Here is a 6267-nt window from a genome sequence, read left to right as displayed (position 1 = left end):
AAGAAATGGAGGCGATAATAATAAAGAAGAGGGAAAAGTGTAAGAATGGGGAAATGAATGACTCGAGGGATCGAGAATAACTGAGAGCAGGAATCCAATAAGAGAATCGTAAGAAGAAATTGTTCCTGCAAAAGAAAATGGAATGATAAATGGTTGGCAGAATATAAAGGAGTTTTAGGATGAAATATAAGGTGGAATTAATCATCTGATGTTTGATAAGACAGAGAGAGACGTACAAGAGAAAATACGACAAAGTACGGAAACAGAGAATGTACAAAACATTTGTTTAGAGAAATGCCTTGTGGCAGTAAAGACAAATAACTAGAAAACCAACTAAAATTGAATAATTAAGAAGCAACGAAGAACTGCATAGAGAAAGATTCTGAAATCAAAGGAGTGGCAACATAAATAGACTTGTCAGATACACAAGAGTTTTTCTACGAACGTACGATCCTAATCCATCAGAACTGGTGCATTGTGGGAGTCTCCTTTCTTGCCGAGATGGTTTATGGATGCAAGACTGACCATGTCTGGTTTGGAAATGGTCTTCGTCTCGGGTTATTACTGAACCATCAAGGATATAAGTCCTGGAATGTTGGTTTGAATTGCCTCAGCCGTAATTCGGGAAGTCCTTCCAAACGTTTTCATTTTTTTCAAGTTTCTTGTGTAACTTTATTACGGCGTCAGTAACCTAGACGTTGTGACGCCAGCTTCAGTAACCATAAATCAGTCATAATCCAGGCTTGAGTGATTTCAGAGAGACATCTCGAGTGTTGAGTGATGTTCTCTCTCTCTGTGTGTGTGTGTGTGTGTGTGTGCAACTCCCTTTAATTACTTTTTCAGATTTACGTAAATCTCGCATCCGTGTCTCTGCATATTTGTAAATCCAGATGAAACTTCAAACATTATAATCGCATTATCTTTTATGGCCGATTGACTGTCAACCTGACAAAAAATTATAATTTATGTGATCTTTATCCTGAAAGTTAGTCAGGTGTGAAGCTTTGGAAAATTCATGGCAAACCAGTAATAAAAAAAAATTACATTCTTCCTGTTTTTCTTGAGTGGTCACGAAAAAAGTTACTGTAGAAGCACCAAGTTTAAGTGAATAAATCAACAAATGGGATCTTTCAAACTTCAAAGCTGAAGATAACCTTTAATGAAGGTCTAAATTTCCTTTTATTATTTTTGTTCATATAAACTTGTTTTCTCTGGCTTTTTTTTAACCAGTAATGGCAAACATATGAACGAATAAACAAAGAAACGAACAAGTAAACACACGATGTACACAACATCCGTCAGAAAGAATAATAAATAAATGAGTTGCGACACAAACAGAAACAAAAAGGCTTAACGAAGAGAAGCTTCGAATGAAATAACTCAGGCTGTGGTTTGATTTGTGTTGAGAATTTGAAACACTTTTTACCTTTTGTAGGGACAGGCCTTTCTTTTCCAATATTAGTTTTTTTTTTTCTATAGAGGAAAGGAGGGAAACGTGGCGCGAATTGAGATCTGGGGGGGGAAGTGATATTAGCTTTTTGTGAGTGGCACCATTGTCAATGAAAGGGCTTATTCCATCTGTCTATCACGGGCGAGTTAATTCTCTCTTTCATTCTGCCTTCGACATTGGAGGTGGTGAAAGCTGGTGGCATTCGGTGCGGAAGGCAGGAATGTGTCAACTAACAGTTTTTCTTTATTTTTATCATTCGAGTCTTGAAAAAAGGCTCGTGCAGGAGGGAAGGGTTTGCTTTGTGTAAGACAGAAGTTTGCATACTTTGTAAGCCTTAATTATAGTCTTTAAAAAAAATTTATGTACAGTATAGAACCTTTGCATTTGCAGAAAGGAAATATTTGCTTTTTGATAGATACGTTTGTATTAATAATATAAATCCTAAAATTAATTCAAAAGTTCTTTTGTTTGCATCCTTTACAGAACAGTTAGATACTTTATTTGTTTCTATACTTAACGAGTTACAAAAAATGGTTCCACACACCCCTGTTTTAGAAGCTTCATAGAATACTTGTGACGTAAAATAGAATACTTGTGACGTAAAAACAGGTAGGAAGAATATGGTTCCACGATCCACTGTGTTACAAGAAAGTTTGAACATTTTACAAATTCAAAGAACTTGCTGCTTCATATTGACAAAATATAGTTCTACAGAAGGGAAGGAAGAATGATGCCTTTTGTTGAGACGTAGTGACTGGTTTCATGTCTTTTTTTTTTTTTTTTTTTTTCAGTCCTGGATCAGGCTGTGGTTCTGTTGGATAATTTAAGTAGGGAAATATTAATAATTTTTCTTCAGACATTCATATTACGTATCCAGGTATTCTGGTTGAGGTGTTATCAAAGAGAGTTGTAGCTTCGTCATGAAAATGATCTCTGTTGACATTTTCCAGTTTCACTTTGGAAACATGGACACTGTATTCTAATTAATATATAGACGTTTATTGACATGCCATGAAAACGGTCATTAGTCATTTAGAATTTTTATCGGTATAAATTTCTTATTGCAAAATCCAGGTGTCTGGATGTCTTTCCATTGAGTCGAGTGTTGTATTATCTTGCAATTCATGAAAGAGGGATTAATATCAAACCTCGTTGGAATTTGATCAAGAGCGGCTTTTGCCAGTTTCATCTGTCTCTTTGACAATATATGTCTCTCAATTAATTTATAATTTTGTATCATACCCTTGTTATGGAAAACATACATGGCATTCAGTACAGGCTTCACAACACGTAATTACCTGTAATTATAGAACGTAACTGATCAGCGGCTATTGTCCTAAATGTATATATAATATATATAACAAGAGAAGCCTCATCAAACGCACCTCAAATATTTCCCCAAAATGGAATGATAATAATTGGGGAACACAAAGCTTTAATGACCAGAATTATCGAAGTTCATTTTTACTGTGGTGATCATTAGTCGTCGAATATGCGGTCATAAAGGCATAATTGAATAGAATTTTAATTCTGCCCTTCGTCAGGGCATTTTTGTGGCACAGAGTAGGTCGGTGGGAACACTTCCTGTTGCATGTGTATACTGAAATAGCTTCAATTTGGCTACAGAACAAAGAAGTCCATATATAGTATATATATATATATAGATATATATATATATATATATATTATATATATATATATATATATTCTATATATATATATATATATATATATATATATATAATATATAGTATATATATATATATATAGATATATATATATATATATATTATACGATATATATATATATATCTATATTATAATATATTAGACATATACATATAGTACACACACAAGTATATAGTATATATACATTATATATATACAAATAATAACTGTATATATACCTTTATATACATTATATATGTATATATAAAATGTATATATATGTATATATACATATATAATGTATATTTATACTGGTCATCCGATAGCAGCTGGATTAAGGTCACTTTCTTGTGCATCTCAACACAAATATATTTGCATGCAAACCTGTACCTTTCCCCAGAAATATTTGTTTTAAATATATCACATTCAGTAAACACTAAAACAGTCTGGGAGATCTGTCTTTATTGGGAAATAAATACAATTCTTCAAAACGACTGCTAATAGATTCCCTGTGGCGGATATAACTCGTGAGTGAAGTGTCTCGTCTGAGGCTGTTTCTCGGTTTTCAATGATTTTGTTGTTAACTGTCGAGAATATCCAGCACATAATAGCGAATGTGTGTGTGTGTGTGTGTGTGTGTAAGTACGTATAGTATAAACAAAACCATCGTATCCAAAGAAATGTCGAAGCATTTGATGTTGAGCTGCAGCAACATTCATAACAATGGGTTTGATTTCAGAGAACCAGCGTCAGGAAGTTCATTTTCGAAAGGCTGTGAGTCACTTTTTTTCTTATTTTTTTAACATTCATGAAATTATGGCGGAGTTCTGATAAGGATCTTGACTTCGAAACTAAAACCGATGGAGAGCGGGCAATATAAAACAAATGGAAAAAAGGCATATACAAAATCGAATTCGTAAAAAGGATAAATTGAGTTGCATAATTATGTTCTCGCAAATGTGGACAGGATATCAAGTAACCAAAATTGGAAATTAATGTTTCTCAAATTTCTCTTCCAGTAAATCTGAAACCAAGATGTAATTCTGACAAGGGTTTAGACTTTCAAGCAATATCCAACATAGAACGGACAGCTGGTACATTTCTCGGTTAATTTGACCCCAAAATATCAATGGAAGAGGAATATTCTGTGCAAATACGACTTTTTTTCAGTTAACAAAAATTGAGGATGCATAAAAAAATTAAGGATAATGAAAAAATTATATTATTCCCTTGTGCTTTTGTGAATCTACGTTTGATTCTACAAATCAAAATTATTTGGACAGACTTAATAACCGACTTTTTAACGGAAGGTAGTAACTAAGTCAATACTTAGTCACTTTGCTGACAGTCAGGTATAAGGAACAATTTTGTCGTATTGAAACCTCATAAACATCATCATATTTGCTTCACTCAACTGTAAATTGCAGTTATATCAACCCACCTATGAATGTGACTACCAGGGAGAGAGAGAGAGAGAGAGAGAGAGAGAGAGAGAGAGAGAGAGAGAGAGAGAGAGAGAGGGGGGGGGGGGCAAACATTAAAAGGCGATACATATTGTTCTACTGAAATGATACACATTCAATATAAATCACACAGAACTCAACCGAGGGTCACATTGCCTTGACTCCATTTTATATTCCAACAAAGCGAAAGACTGCAAATCAGAATTAGCTATGATTTCCCAAAAGATTCAATCACGAACAATCCATTTTCATTATTCTATAAAACGAAGCACTGAAAAGTACAAGGTTGGACACACAAGGTTTCTTTGAAAGTAGAACTCCATTAAGAGGAAGTATTGCAAATGGTATTAATATACCTTTCATCTCTTATACAAAATTTCTGAAAACCCGAATTGTTAGTAATGTCATTTCTATAAACAATGTTCCCTTCCAGTAGCTGACAGAGCAAAACAAACAGCAAATAACCAAAGGCAGACGGACAATTTATATTGTATGCATTATATAGTCCAGTGGTTAGAATAATCAGGTTACGGACTATAGAGGCTCCGTGAATCGATTCCTGGGTGAGCCGGAACTCTTATGCTATTCATAGTTCTGTTAAATCCGTTTTCCTTATGTTCACATAATGGACGAGCATTGTACCTGGTAGTCAGACGAATGAGGTGGTCGCAAGGAGGAGTTGATGAGGTGGGAAGATACTGTATTTTATTATAGGGCTAAAAAAGGCTAAATCGGGGTCTAAATATTCAAAATTATTTTAGTTATTATTACTATTAAGTTATGAATGATTTTATTATAAACCCACCATTTATTATTAACTTTACGTCATTTTCTCCTGGAAATAATTCATCACTAAGAACGGCCAAGAAAGCGTCATCTTGATTAAAAACATTGAAGCTATGAAACGCACTTTGGCTAACAAAAACCTATTTCTGTTTTCTCATTAAGCCTAATGAACGCTGCTTTCCTATGCTTAGTTACCTTCAGTTCCTGGCGACTGGGACGTTCAAATGGTTCTTAAAAGCGATTCCCGTCTCAGTGAAGGCGCTTTTATGACTATGGATCCTGCTCAAATTAGGATTACCTATTGCGAGCTCTTGACTTCATTTACGCGAATATCTAGTCATATTCATCACAATCGTCTTAAGAAAGGAATGTTTGTGCTGCTTTAATTATTCTTCTCCTTTTTGGGTTCCGAGTCATTCTGGGAATTGTTGTGGAGGCTGGAATTATTATCAGGTACACGATGAATCTAGGTTTGTCAGGATTAATTGCTGTTCCAACCAGATGAGAGAGAGAGAGAGAGAGAGAGAAAATTATAGTAATTTAATGAAAGTATACAGTTGCACACACACAGATATATATATATAGATATATATATATATATATATATATATATATATATATATATATATATATATATATATATATATATATATGCAAACACACAATCTGTCGTAAATGAAAGATGCTTTCAAACCGAAAGGTGTATATTTCAGAACATTTCCGTTTATTTTTGGATCTTTTGGAGGATAGTTTCTTTCTAACTGATTTTCTATTCAGTTCCTTTACCTTTTTCTTTAAGACTTTAAATAACAAAAAAGTCTTTGACTAATACTTCTTCGTTGTTTTCAAACGAAATAAGTGAGTCTGTTGACAACTTGTTTGACTCTCGAAACAGGATGA

The sequence above is a fragment of the Macrobrachium nipponense genome, chromosome 34, assembly GCF_015104395.2.
Source record: "Macrobrachium nipponense isolate FS-2020 chromosome 34, ASM1510439v2, whole genome shotgun sequence".
Taxonomy (NCBI): Eukaryota; Metazoa; Arthropoda; class Malacostraca; order Decapoda; family Palaemonidae; genus Macrobrachium; species Macrobrachium nipponense.
This window is presented reverse-complemented; position numbering follows the sequence as displayed.